This window comes from Pelodiscus sinensis, chromosome 1 (genome assembly GCF_049634645.1).
Source record: "Pelodiscus sinensis isolate JC-2024 chromosome 1, ASM4963464v1, whole genome shotgun sequence".
NCBI classification, from domain to species: domain Eukaryota; kingdom Metazoa; phylum Chordata; order Testudines; family Trionychidae; genus Pelodiscus; species Pelodiscus sinensis.
In genome coordinates this window covers 144,061,059-144,074,904 of record NC_134711.1, presented here as the reverse complement: position 1 = coordinate 144,074,904, position 13,846 = coordinate 144,061,059, and the positions used below count along the sequence as shown (strand labels likewise).

At 47.7% G+C, this 13,846-nt stretch overlaps 1 protein-coding gene and 1 long non-coding RNA gene across 5 annotated transcripts in view; one reads left to right on the top strand and one right to left on the bottom strand.

Moving 5' to 3' along the window:
* LOC142819350 (uncharacterized) overlaps positions 1-13,846 on the bottom strand; it is a 64,405-nt gene that overhangs the window by 4,816 nt on the left and 45,743 nt on the right. The window lies entirely within an intron of this gene.
* Positions 1-13,846, top strand: part of LOC102453546 (galactosylgalactosylxylosylprotein 3-beta-glucuronosyltransferase 1-like) — a 42,953-nt gene that overhangs the window by 500 nt on the left and 28,607 nt on the right. For 3 of the 4 annotated variants that reach the window (XM_014577800.3, XM_025188945.2, XM_006112244.4), the window contains exon 2: positions 2,213-2,332. The exons of the other annotated variant lie outside the window; for it this stretch is intronic. The gene's annotated coding sequence lies outside the window, so the exon portion shown is untranslated. The remainder of the gene's footprint in view (positions 1-2,212; positions 2,333-13,846) is intronic. 4 annotated transcript variants of the gene reach the window in all.

Here is a 13,846-nt window from a genome sequence, read left to right as displayed (position 1 = left end):
CCCCATGTGCTGGGAGCAAAGCCCCCCAGATTGGCATTTTCCCCTTAGGATCTAGGTCTAGCTCTCTCGGACTGTAGCAGCTCAATAACTGTGCTAGGCTCTCAAATCTTGTTACCAAAATTCACTAACTCCTCTTAAGGCTGGAGCTGTGAAGCTGTTTTTCCTGTTTTACAGATGGGGCAGACAAGGTGAAATGACTTGCCCAAGGATGCACAGTGAATCGTTGGCAGAGCTGGGGATAGGACCAAGGTGTCCTAGCTTCCAATCTTCTCTTAACTGCTAGGCAACACTTCCCCCTTAACTGCAAGGCACAGTTGAGAGAGACTACAGCCCTTTGGCAAAGATGCTCTGACACAGAGGGTATTCTACACTGCAAGGAAAAAATCTACAACACTGAGTCTCAGACCCCAGGCCAATTGGCTTCTAGGGGTTGGGCTGCAGAGGCAAAAATCATCCGTGTCAATATTTGGGCTTAGGCTAGAGCTAGCCTCTGAGAGCCTCTTCCACCCTTGAGTTTCAGAGCAGGAACATCTACACTCAAGTGACTCTTGATAGCATTCCAGAGGTGCAGTGCCCTCACCCCTGGTGCCCCTGCCAAAATTTTAAATGCAAAATGGGATGCTCCCTTCTCTGCAGACATCAGTCACCCCTGTCTACGCTGTTGTTCTTACCCATATCCCATGAGCCCAAATCCATTCAAGCAGGGTCTGAGACTCAGTGCTGTGGGTCTGTTATTGCAGTGTTACAATACCTGGAGAAATTCCAAAGACCTCACATGCAGATACCTTTGTATTGGGTCCACATCCTTATTTGAACAGGCCATGGAGAGAGAGTGTCCCTTGTAAGGGGGATAGGGAGATGTTATGGGGAAGAAAAACATCTAGCCCTTTTCATCTCTACTGTTGAACAGGTGTTTCCATTCAAGTTTGATGGCTCTTAGGAGTGATATTGTATGGCAGGGAGCCTCTCAAGTGAGGATGGAAAGGATTGGGCTCTTTTGCCTCGCCCTGCCAATCACTCTGTCTAACCAGGAGGTGGGAAAGCAATGTTAGCAGCAAACGTATGAATTGGGGGAGGGAATCCTCTGGCTGGTGCAAGTGTGGGAAGTGGCAGCTGTTCCCTGAGTTAACTCGCTCTCCCTAGAAGGGGCTAGTCTTTGGTGAGTGCAAGGGGCAGCAGGGACAGATCCTCTGAGCAGCAGAGTTGGCAGGGCCAAACTGACCAAGCTTGTACGCATCTCTGCAGTAGTGTGACTGAGGAGAAATCTACAGCTGGCAACATGCAGCTTCTGCAGGCATTTCCTGCCCTGTGGTAGGAAAGAGGCCCGTGTGTACAGAAATACGGCTGCTTCCTATGAGAGCCTGGCTCCACATCCACTTGGGTTCTAATCCTGTTTGGTTCCAATGGTCAAAATGGCTCTGGAGGCCTGTACCTTGTTTCCACTGGTCTTCAAGTAGAGTGCCTGTGAGAGGCCATAGGGCAGGTGGATGTTACAAGTCAGACAGGTGCATTGAAAGCAGCACGGTGTTCCAGCAGAGGCGAAGCAATTGTAATTCAGGAGATAGGTGCACTGACAGGGGGAGGCAGGCTTGCAGCAGTAGAGGAGATTACAAAGCAGGAATGAAGTCCACGGGCAGAGCTTCTGTGGCATCCAGGAGTGGAATAGCTGGGCAGGGGCACAAACAACTTAGGGGCAGGAGTGAGGGGCACTGTCAGAACTGTGTGAGGAACCCAGAAGTAGCACAGCAGGATGGAGGGGCAATAGCAAAACCGTGTAGGGTGAAGCTGGACCTGTTTCTAGCCACCTGTTTCTGGACCTGTTTCCCCGCCATTCCAAGTCCCGCAGTGAGATACTATCTTAGGACCGCTTTTGTTTTATCTGTGAATTACAGGGAAGTGGTTGTTAATGTCACATGTGATATGAAGAATACCTAAGTGCTATTCGGAGTAACTTCTGTATGTGCCCTATGAGGGGTAAAAGTGCACAACCAGTCTCCTAGGAACAGCAGCAACCACTTTCGATGCACTTAACTCTGCACTGAATAAGGGCTCCACAGTTAGTCTGTGTCATGGGTATGCATAGTGGCAAGCACTCAATATTCTGGTTTTTTCAGAAATCAATTGATACTGATTAAAGCAGAGTAGCTACATTGAACGTGGCAAAGGAGCCAAGTAATAAACAATTAATGAATTATTTACACTTTAATGTAAGGACCCTGGCACCAGAGCGCTAAACAAGCCACTTCTGCAGAGCACCACTGAAATGCAGACACCTCTGAAGAGAAGGACAGCAGCCAGTCTTGCAACGCACTTCATGGCAATGAGGAAGAAGGTAAAGAATTGTCCAAGAACACTGGGGCAAATGCCTACCCTTAAGGAAAGGGACAGGGGGGCTGTGTCTAGACTGGCAAGTTTTTCCGCAAAATCATCTGCTTTTGCGGAAAAACTTGTCAGCTGTTTACACTGGCCCCTTGAATTTCCAGAAAAGCACTGCCGATCTCATGTAAGATCGTCAGTGCTTTTCTGGAAATACTATGCTGCTCCCGTTCGGGCAAAAGTCTTTTTCCGAAAAACTTTTGTGCAAAAGGGCCAGTGTAGACATCATAGTACTGTTTTCTGCAAAAAAGCCCCGATCGTGAAAATGGCGATCGGGGCTTTTTTGTGGAAAACCGCGTCTAGATTGGCCATGGACGCTTTTCCGCAAAAAGTGCTTTTGCGGAAAAGCATCCTGCCAATCTAGACGTGTTTTTGCGGAAATGCTTTTAACAGAAAACTTTTCCGTTAAAAGCATTTTTGGAAAATCATGCCAGGGTAGACGTAGCCCGGGATGTTTAAGGTGCAAACAGGACACATGGACCTTTGGTTTTTGAGGTATTTGAAAGATACAATGAGCTGCAGAGGACTCAAGAACAAGTACTTCTTCCAAAGAGGCCTAGAGAAACACACCTTCAGCATACACAGCCCTTGGGCCCTTACATTCCACCCACCTGAGTTATTTAGCAGCAATTGCCCTGTAGGAGCAGGGGAGTTTTAAGGACTGAAATACAGGTTGAATCTCTCTAATCAGGCACCTGCAGGACTTGACTGGTGCCAAACCAGATAATTTGTCAAATCACAGGAAGGAAATATTGCTAGACAATATTGATCAATATTTCCACTGCTTACTGGGCTCTTAGAAGACATTTAGGCTACGTCTACACTGGCATGATTTTCCAGAAATGCTTTTAACGAAAATTTTCAGTTAAAAGCATTTTCGGAAAAACACGTCTAGATTGGCAGGATGCTTTTCCGCAAAAGCACTTTTTGCGGAAAAGCGTCCATGGCCAATCTAGACGCGGTTTTCCACAAAAAAGCCCTGATCGCCATTTTAGCCATCGGGGCTTTTTTGCGCAAAACAATACTGTGCTGTCTACACTGGCCCTCTTGCGCAAATGATTTGCGCAAGAGGGCTTTTGCCCGAACGGGAGCAGCACAGTATTTCTGCAAGAACACTGATGATCTTACATGAGATCGTCTGTGTTCTTGTGGAAATTCAAGGGGCCAGTGTAGACAACTGGCAAGTTTTTCTGCAAAAGCAGCTGATTTTGCTGAAAAACTGGCCAGTCTAGACACAGCCTTAGGGATAAATTAGAGCTAAATAACAGCACAGAACACTGAAAGCTAGGACTGGGGACTGTGGGAAACTTGGCCACATCCATGATAAGTGGACATCTGGCTAACTAAAAATCATGCCGGACCACTGATGTTACCAGACAAGAGAGGTTCAAGCTGTAGACACCAAATAATTAAAATGGTATTTGTTTTAATATACAAAATCCATTGACTGTGCACACTCAACTTGTTGCCACTAGCCCCTACCCACAGTAGTTTTGAAAGGCCCTCCCCTTCATTTCAACAAGTGCCAGGACAGCAAAGGCATACTTCAAGAGGCAAGATGCTGTTGGACAGGCACACCTGCTCTAGATGCTGTTACAGTTGGGCAGGCACACCTGCTCTAGCTTTTAAACTAGCTAGCACACTGCGCATAGCAGTGAGGATTAAGGATGTACATTCCCAGTTAAAAAGTTAACTAGTTAAATACTATGTTTTACCAGCTAACCCTGGAGCAGCTCCCCGGCTAGAGCATATTATGGGTGGGGATTGCTCTGGCCCAGCTGAGCCACCAGTTAACTGGTGATGCATGCTGGTAAGGCTGCTGCTTACTGGGTAACCAGTTAATCCTTTACATCCCTAATGAGGCTGCAGCAGCACAGGCTCTAATGCACGCAAGCAATACAAGTACAGTACTCAGGGTTCCGAGGTGGCCTCTACAGTCCATAGCAAAACTCATGCTACCAATCCTTTTCCATTGCTCTTTTTTTAGCTGTGTTAGCTAGATCAAAGCTAGTGAGGGTTTGCCTACCACAGCTGCAGCCCCGCACCTGAATGCAGCATGGCCTAGTGTGGCCAGGGCACTCCTGCTTTTAGCCTCCCTACAATCCATAACCAATGTCCACAGGGTCTCTGCTTCCAGCCTGAATTCACCCCTATTATCAGCACCAGCAGAATGGCTGATTCCAGTCCCTCTGACTCATATCCGACCTCACCACAGCAGGTTCTTTTGCTTCCTAGGTCAGATTCTCTGCTCCAAGGGCCGTGTGGCAGGGGAGATAGGAGAAATCCTTACCTGCATCATGAAAGCCACTAATGGTTGTGAGAAATATGCTACTACACACTCCCCTTACACTGGGCATCCAGAAATGCTCAGAGACAGCTCTGGAGTTAGTCTTCCACGTGTACCCAGAGAATATCTCATGTATCCTCATCCCTGTTGTGTAATTCAGCACATTATGATGGGAGAAGAATCCCACTGTCTGTGGAAATGGGCCTAACCCAACACCAGGGCTGTGTCTACACTGGCATGAATTTCCGGAAATGCTTAAAACGGAATACTATTCCGTTTTCAGTTTTTCCGGAAAAGGAGCATCTACATTGGCAGGCTGCTTTTCCGGAAAAGCCCTTTTTCCAGAAAAGCGTCTGTGGCCAATGTAGACGCGCTTTTCCGGAAAAGAGCCCCGATCGGAAAAAAGCCCCGATCGCGAAAATGGCGATCGGGGCTTTTTTCCGGAAAAGACTACTGGGCTGTCTACACTGGCCCTTTTCCAGAACAGTGTTCCGGAATAAGGACTTATGCCCGAGAGGGAGCAGAATAGTTTTTCCGGAATAGCGGCTGTTTTTGTACAGTAGAGCATCGTTGCTTTTCCGGAAATTCAAGGGCCAGTGTAGACAGCTCGCAGCTTATTCCGGAAAAGCAGCTGATTTTCCGGAATAAGTGGCCCAGTGTAGACACAGCCCAGGGGTTCTGACACCCCGAACAATGACAGCATAAAAACCCAAGGCTGCCCTTTGGGGCTGGTCCCAAGTCTAATACTCCTGTTTGCCTGTCTCGGTCATCACCCCTCCAGCATAAGAGTGCTTGACAGTTCCAGAGTTCTCCTTTGCAGTCCCTCTCCCCTCACAAAGTTCTACAGGTCAGTAGGACTCCCCATTTGATACATGAAGACACTGCAGTACAGATCTGCCCCAGGTCTTATGGTAGCAGAGCTGGGAATGCAGCCCAGATTGTCAGACTCCCACCCCAGGCTCAAGGCTGGAAAGTAGCTCAATGCTGAATTCATCATGGCCAACAAAAAGATCTGTTAAAAATTGCTGGGAGCATTGGTTCAATGGAAGACTAGTCAATATAAGGCACAGGTGAGCCCCAGAGTCCTTGGTCCATGACTAGGGGTCCCTAATCACTAGGGGTATGTCTACACTACAAAGTTAGTTCGAACTAACTTTCATAGGCGCTACACTAGCGCTCCGTTAGTTCGAATTTAATTCGAACTAACGGAGCGCTTAGTTCGAACTAGGTAATCCTCATTCCACGAGGATTAAGCCTAGTTCGAACTAGCTAGTTCGAATTAAGGGGTGTGTAGCCCCTTAATTCGAACTAGTGGGAGGCTAGCCCTCCCCAGGTTTCCCTGGTGGCCACTCTGGCCAACACCAGGGAAACTCTACTGCCCCCCCCCCCCCCCCCGGCCACGGACCCCTTAAAGGGGCACGGGCTGGCTACGGTGCCTGCACCTGGCACGGATCGAGCCACCCACCTGATGCCCCCCAGCCCTCCCCCTCTTCCTGGGACCAGGCTGGCGGCTCCTGGGAGCTTGCCCGGGACCGCAAGAGGCGGGCACCCGCCTGGGCTAGTGCGGACATTGTGGACTTTGTCCACGATCTCCGCACTAGGCACAGGAAAGTGGCCGGCTTGGGCAGGAGAGCTGCCAGCCTGGCCACCCAGGAGCAGGTGTGCAAGAGAATCAAGGGGGTCCACTGAGACCCCCAACCCTGAGCCCTGAGCTTACAATGGCCGTCCTGGGTCAGACCAAAGGTCCATCTAGCCCAGTAGCCTGTCTGCCGACAGCGGCCAACCCTAGGGACCCTGGAGGGGATGGACTGAAGACAGTGACCAAGCCATTTGTCTCGTGCCATCCCTCTCCAGCCTTCCACAAACCTTGGGCAGGGACACCACTCCTACCCCCTGGCTAATACCACTCCATGGACTCAATCTCCATGACTTGATCTCACTTCCCTTTAAACTCTGTTCTAGTTGTAGCCTTCACAGCCTCCTGCAGCAAGGAGTTCCGCAGGTTGACTCTTTGCTTTGTGAAGAAGAACTTTCTGTTACTAGTTTGAAGCCTGCTACCCATTCCTTTCCTTTGGTGTCCTCTAGTCCTTCTTTATGGGAACTAATGAAGAACTTTTCTATATGCACCGTCTCCACCCAACTCCTGCTTTTAGAGACCTCTATCCTGTCCCCCCCTCCGTCTCCTCTTTTCTAAGCTGAACAGTCCCAATCTCTTTAGCCTCTCTTCATATGGGACCTGTTCCCAACCCCTGATCATTTTAGTTGCCCTCTCCTCTCCCAGCCTCTCTCTTCCCCTCTCCCACCTCCTTTTCCCAGTCTCCCCCAGTTTTGTTATCTTTATTTTGTACATCAGGAAGGGGGGCTAGGGAAGGGTAAGTGGAAGGAGGTGAGGGTGGAATGGGGTACGAGCCCCCGATGGGGAGGACTGGGCTGGCTCTGCGGGCTTCTGGGGGTGGAAGCTCTCCTGCAGCCCCCCATTTGCCCCCTCTCCCCAGATGGCAGCCTGCGGCAAGTGCAGCCGGTCTGATGGCACATCACAGTACTCTGCCCAGTGTGGGCTCTCAGGGCACTCCAAGCCAGGACTGCTTTGCAAGCGGGGCACCCCTGAGAACTGTCTGGGGTGTGGGTCGGGACCCTTTAAGCACAGCCCTCGGCTAGCCTGAGAAAGCATCTCCACGCTCTAAGTCCTCCTCTGATGCCCTGCCGGCACTGCTTCCAGCCATCCTTAACCCCGCTTCAGGGTCCACTTAATGTGGACGCACTAGTTCGAATTAGCAAAACGCTAATTCGAACTAGTTTTTAGTTCTAGCTGTGTTAGTTCGAATTAGCTTAGTTCGAATTAACTAATTCGAACTAAGTTAGTTCGAATTAGCGCTGTAGTGTAGACATACCCTAGAGTACTGGTTGGCCCTCCCTGGTCTGGCGCCCTTGGGACGTGACCAGTCCTGGATGAGGGATTTTGATGGACCAAGAGATATCATTTTTGGATCCCTGCCACTAGCTCCCCTGGCATGGCCATTGGCCTGCTGGCTGGCTCCCCACCTCTTGCTGGCCCTGTCAACCCTGCTGGACAGCCATCACTGCTGTGGCTCCGGGGTCGACGGGGCATCTGCCTGTGCCATGCTAGGACTCGGGACCTGCAGGGCAGCCACACATACCGTGCTGGGGCTCCGGGACCATGCCATGGCTCTGTGCCTCACCAAGCTACTACAGCTCCCAGCTCCACTGGACAGCCATGTGCCAGGTCTCCCAAACCTGCTGGGCAACCCTGCCATCAATTCGCTGCAGGCAGCCCACTGCCCTTCTGGCCCCGCAGGGATCTCTGCTGCTGACTCTCCACCGGGATTCTCTGATCTTGTAACATTCATGTCAGACCAGAGATATTGTCAGACGAGAGAGTCCCAGTTAAGAGTTTCAGCTTGTGCTACAAATACAAACTTTGTTTTTCCTATTTACCCTGTTCGCATCCATAGGCACATTATTGTAACCCCATTCTTGTCTGGGAAGTAAGCTGAGCAGGCTCCACTATACTTCATGAAGGGGATTCAGTCCTCCTCAGATAAATGCCTCTAATTGTGGCTGAATGACTTGTAATAAACTTGATCCTTTAAACTTGATCCTTTAATCTTTCTAAGGCCACGTCTTTACTTACCATGCCGGAGATCAGTCTTCTGGTATTTAATTTAGCAGGTCTAGTAAAGACCTGCTAAATGGAACACTGAGGGTGCCCCAGTCAGCGTCGGTAGTCCTTGATTTGTGAGGAGTAAGGGAAGTCCATGGGAGTGTTTGCTCCTATCGATCTCCCACTGTGGAGATGGCACCGAGCTTGGCTTAAGGTACATCAACTCCAGCTACGTTATCTGCGTACCTTAAGCCGACCTTCTGGGACTAGTATAGACTTGGCTTAAGGCTTAGGCTATACTACCAACTTAAGTCTGTGTAACTACATCTTTTGGGGCTGCAGAAAATCCATATCCCTGTGCAATGCAGTTATACCAACCTAACTGGGGTGTGAACAGCACCCTGTCAGGTGGAGGGCTTCTCTCCTGGACATAGCCACTGCCTCTCAGGAAGGAGGCGTACTTATGCTGATGGGAGAAGCTGTCCTTTCAGCAGAAGTAGCATCTTCACTAAGCAATAGAATGGTATAGCTACAGTGTTTTAATTGTAAATAAGCCCTAAATTAAAGCAAGTGAGATCCATGCAATTTAATATATGTGAGGATTTTGGTGTTAAAATACTTTATTCTTGTCAGAGACATTAAGGTTCCAACATCCTTCTCTTAAGAGCTGGAATTTATCCCGCTCTTCTTGGCAAAGATTTTCCCTCCCCACTGTTTCTGAACATGCTGTACTGTTTAGTTGCCTTCCACCACACCCTGAGCATCTGCATAGTAGTGGTGTTGTCTGTCTAGCTTGTGAAGTGCTTGGGGATCCTTCAGGAGGAAATAAAAATAGCCTGATGCAAATTTCTTGAGACTGCACATTAGTGCTAAAAATGTCCTGAGTAGAGATGCAGTGTTTGGATCCAGATCCAGACTTCTAGGACACTCACATCCCTGACTTTTGATTGAAGTCCAGCTCTTTACAAGCTGACTTGCAAAAATGAGACATTGCCTCATACATTGGGGTGGGATTCAAAGATTGAGGTATTTCCTGTGGAGAAGAGAACATAAGAGAGGGTATGATAAAATATGAAAACCAATGCCACAGAGTAGATAGACTGACACGTCTAGTCACCCTTTTCCCTTTGTTCTTTTACTATGGGACTTTGAAAGACCATATTAGTGAAAGGAAATACCCACTGACTACTTATGACAGGGAGTTCTGTAGGCTCAGTTGTGTAAAAGAGCATGTCTGTGCAGCAATTAGATACCTGCAGTTGGCCTGTGCCAGCCAACTTGGACTCACGGGGGCTCAGACTGCTTCACTGCCTCTTGAAGTGTAGGCTTCTAGGCTCAGACTGGACACTGGACTGTAGCAAAGAGTGCGGTGGGAGGATCCCAGAGCTCAGAGTCCAGCTGGAGCTTGAACTCCAGCTGGACTCTGGTGGGTATGGATAGCAATGAAACAGTCCAGCATGGGCCAGATGTGGGAATTTCTTTGCTGTGCAGACAGTTACCCATTGAAGCTAAGAGCTTACTAGGATTCTGGAAATCATGAGCCATTTAGATGCCTAATGAAACAGCCACGCTTATGTTTAATAGAACCGCAATTGTAGAATGACTCTAAACTCTTATGCGTTTGGGCCTAAGCCAGCTGCTACCGGCCTAACATTAGGAAGAAGCTTCCATAATTGCTCCTCATAGGATTTCTTGCTCTTTCCTCTGGAGCATCTGGTCTGAGAGAAAGATATTGGCCTACCTGGATCTCAGAACTGATTCAATCTGGAAATGCCTCGGTTCACTTGAATGGGACATAATTCAGTTCTTCAACCTTATTTTCAGTCCTCAGAACAGATTCACTTTGCCTTCAGCATCTGCTTCTTGAGAAGGGATGGGTCAGTGTTCCCTCTAATCCTTTCTATCCATGTGCAGAATAACTTTTTATGTGCACCAAGGCATGTGTGATGGTGCACCATCAGTAGAAATAAAAACACCTTGCTGTGGGCCCTCTGATAATCAGCTGGGCAGCACTGGAATCTCTTTCATTAGTGGCCACAGAAGCACACAGCTTATAGGGAGCCTTGGTCAGGGTGGTTCTGATTTGATCTGCACTGGTCCAGTGCTGCCTAGGCTGCAGCAGTCACCTCTGCTTGTGCTACTCAATAGCTATCTACAGCCTTAAGCGTTTTGAGGTGCCAGTTAAAGAATGATACAAAGCCTGGTATTTTTCCATTATCTCCGGCACTGAGGTCATGGCAGCTATTTCAGCTACTCCCTGCCTCTCTAACCAAGCCAAGTAATGAGTTAACATCCAAAAATTTAAACTCCTGTTGAAAGATGTGTTTTTAAATGGACATGTGTCTGGTGGGTATGGAGAGCAATTGGATTTGTAGAGGTGCTGGAATGAGTTTAACATGTCAAACAGTGTTGTGTGCTCCTCTTGCAAGCTAAGCAGGGCTGATCTTGTCCGATATATGTAGGGTTGCTGCTCTCCAAAGAAAACAGGAATGGCAGTGGTTTTGCAGGCTCAATTTCCTCTGCATCAATACAGAACCAACCCTTGCTTTGGCATTGGGGGCAGCATGCTTCTGCAGGTACAATCCTTCAGAGCAGATGCACAACTGGTATTGCCTTACCCCTCATGTTTGTTAGAAAGCCTATGGCACCTCTTGTTGGAGCAGAGCTGGGTTCTGTACCAGCATCTGCCCACAGGGTAGCTTTGAACAAGTCACTTCATTGAGCCTCAGTTTCTCCATCTGTAAAAATAAACATGGATGATAATACTGAGTTACTTCCGGGGCTTTGCAAGGTGTAATTGCTAGTCACAAAGTGCTCTAAAACCCTAGTGAAAGGAGCTATCGATTAATAACAACCAAAGCTCACAATGATGCTCCCTTTTCTAGCCCATAGATTTAGTGAATTATGTGTCTAATGGTAGGCCACAGCAGTGGGCTGTTTGGGATAGGTGCTTCAGGCCTTCCAGAACACAAGAAGGGCTGCACATGGGTGGGAAAGAACAGTTCCAGCCAAAATATTGTCCCCTAGTGACCAAGCTGAGCCATCGTAAGGAGAAGCAAGGGAACCAGCTGTCTCCTGCAACCAGCTCCACTGGTACAGCCAGGCCAAGGTGGCTGCTGTCTCATTGAGAAACCCAAACTGACTGTCCCTGGCGGTGATCTCATTTCGATTCTTTCCTGATACATTACAGTTGTTGCCTTTTATCTCCAGGGGCTTTTTTTCCCCCAGTCCACACAAAGGTGAAAAGGAGCGAGGCACTGATGACTTTCCTGTATCTGCTGGCTTCTCTCTCCAGCTCTGATATGAATAAGGCCCTTCATGCGCTCCTCTTGAACAAACACAGATGCTTTTGTTCTGTGGGCTGGTGGGATGGGATGGAATTAATAAATTAGAGGGCTGATGCTGTGCTGCCACATTCTTGCAATTTTAAGGCAAGATCAGGAAAGAAAGCAGGCAAGTTAACTCTTCTTTAGAGAGAACACTCAGATGCCAACTCTGTCCCCTCCTCACGCGTGCTCTCTGTCCTCTGCTTTCCTTCCCACTTAATCTCTTGCTCCTTCTCTGTTTAGTTTCCCCCACTCAGTCACCCCCATTCAATTCAACACTGTATTTCTGTCTCCCCTTCTGCCTTCCTCTCACTCAGACTCTTCTGTTACATTATATCTCCCACCCAGTGTTCCCATCCCTCCATATTTCTGGCCTTTCCCCATCTCATCCCTATGTTTCAGCATAGACACTACCAACATAGCTAGAGGCTTTTCTCCTTGGCATAGGTAATCAGCCTTCCGGAAAGGCAGTAATTAGATCAATGGAAGACTTCTCCTGTTGCCCATGTGCTGTCTATGCTTGAGCGCAGGCAGACTTAATCCCATCACTCAGCATGAGGGGTGGCCCATCTCTTCTGGCCTGCCCCTCTTCTGTTGCAACAACTAGGAGCCGACTGGACTCCCAGTTCCTCTGATAGTCCCCTTTGTGCTGCCAGCTCTAGTGATATTGATGGGGGCTTTTTTCTGACCGCTCCAGCTCTGGAGTCCTATTATTACATGAGAAACTCTGCTTTGTTTTTAAAGTAAGTTTCTAGCCCTCATGGTTGTTAGGGTTGCCAGGTGTCCGGTTTTGAACCAGACAGTCCAGTATTTGAGCTTTCTGTTCGGGGAACAAATTGAGAAAATATAAACGAGAAAATATAAATGTTGGGTATTTTCTAAATAAGATGTAATGTCGATTGTGATGTAATGTCAAGTGTGTCCAGTATTTTTGTTGAAACCATCTGGCAACCCTAGTGATTGTGGAGGAAAAATATGAAATGAGAGCACCTTGAAGGCGAATGCAAAGAATCCAAAATATATTCTCTTGTGGTCTTCAGACAATCTTGTGATTTGTGGGTGACACCTTTGAATGCTTGGGATTAGAAATGCTGTGCTGCCTTTTAAGGTTTAATTGGCACACTGTGGCCTCCAGGTAATTATGCTGCAGAATGCCCCAGGAAACTGTAAAAACCTGGTGTATGTGAAAACCGTCTCTCTCAACTCATGATACACGTTAGTTAAGCATGTGCAGTAAGAGACCTCTCTCTCATGCCGTCCAATCCTATGGTGCACTTGGGATATAAATTACAACGGTATTGCCAATCCCGTGTATTAAAAATCCTGCAATTGGCTTAAAATAATGAGATCTTGTAAATGAATCTGTTCTGGGTTCTATTTCTCTGACATTTTGTGTGTGTGAGTGGTTAGATTTCACCTTTTCAGGCTTTGCTCTGCAACCATGAGGGCTTACATTTTACTTTATATTTTAAACGAAAGCTGAGCTGCTCACATGATGATTCCAGGAGTTGGAACCCTTGGGTAGTTACAAAAGACTGCAAGACAAACTAATATTGTGTCAATATTTAAAAAGGGTAAATGGGCTGACCTGGGTAACTACAGGCCTGGTCAGTCTGACATTGATACTGGGCAAGATACTGGAGCAGCTGATACCCTCCTTTAATTCTTTATTAATTAAGTCTAGTAATATATCTAATGCCAATCAACATGAGTTTATGGAAAATAGATCCTTTCTAACTTGATCTTTTTGGAGTAAAGGTTTGGTTGATAAAGGTAATAGAGTCTGGTATAGTTTTTTTAGACTTGGTACCACACGGCATTTTGATCTAAAATACTAGAAAGATTAGATTAACATGGTAGGTCTCAAACTGAAACTGTAAACAAGGAATCCTCAACCACTCTTTCTAGTGTAGTCTCACATAGATTGGCCACAGGACTCCTCGTCGCTTTTATAGATTGGCTTTGGTCCTGTGCAATTTAAAACTTCTGTCGGCGACCTCGAAGAAAACGTTCTTCACTAAGAAAGTTTGCAGATGAGACAAAATGGGGGTAATGGTAAACTGAGTGCAAGAAATGAGTCCATTTTGGTCAGTTTCAGTCTTAAGGTTTTAAAAATCTGAAATTTCAGGGTGTGTCTAGGTGAGGTCCCAACCCAAAACAGGAAATGCTGCCCCCAACCATCTAAGCTGTGCCCTTGTGTGGCCGCTCGGGAAAGATTTGGATGCCGCCAGCTGA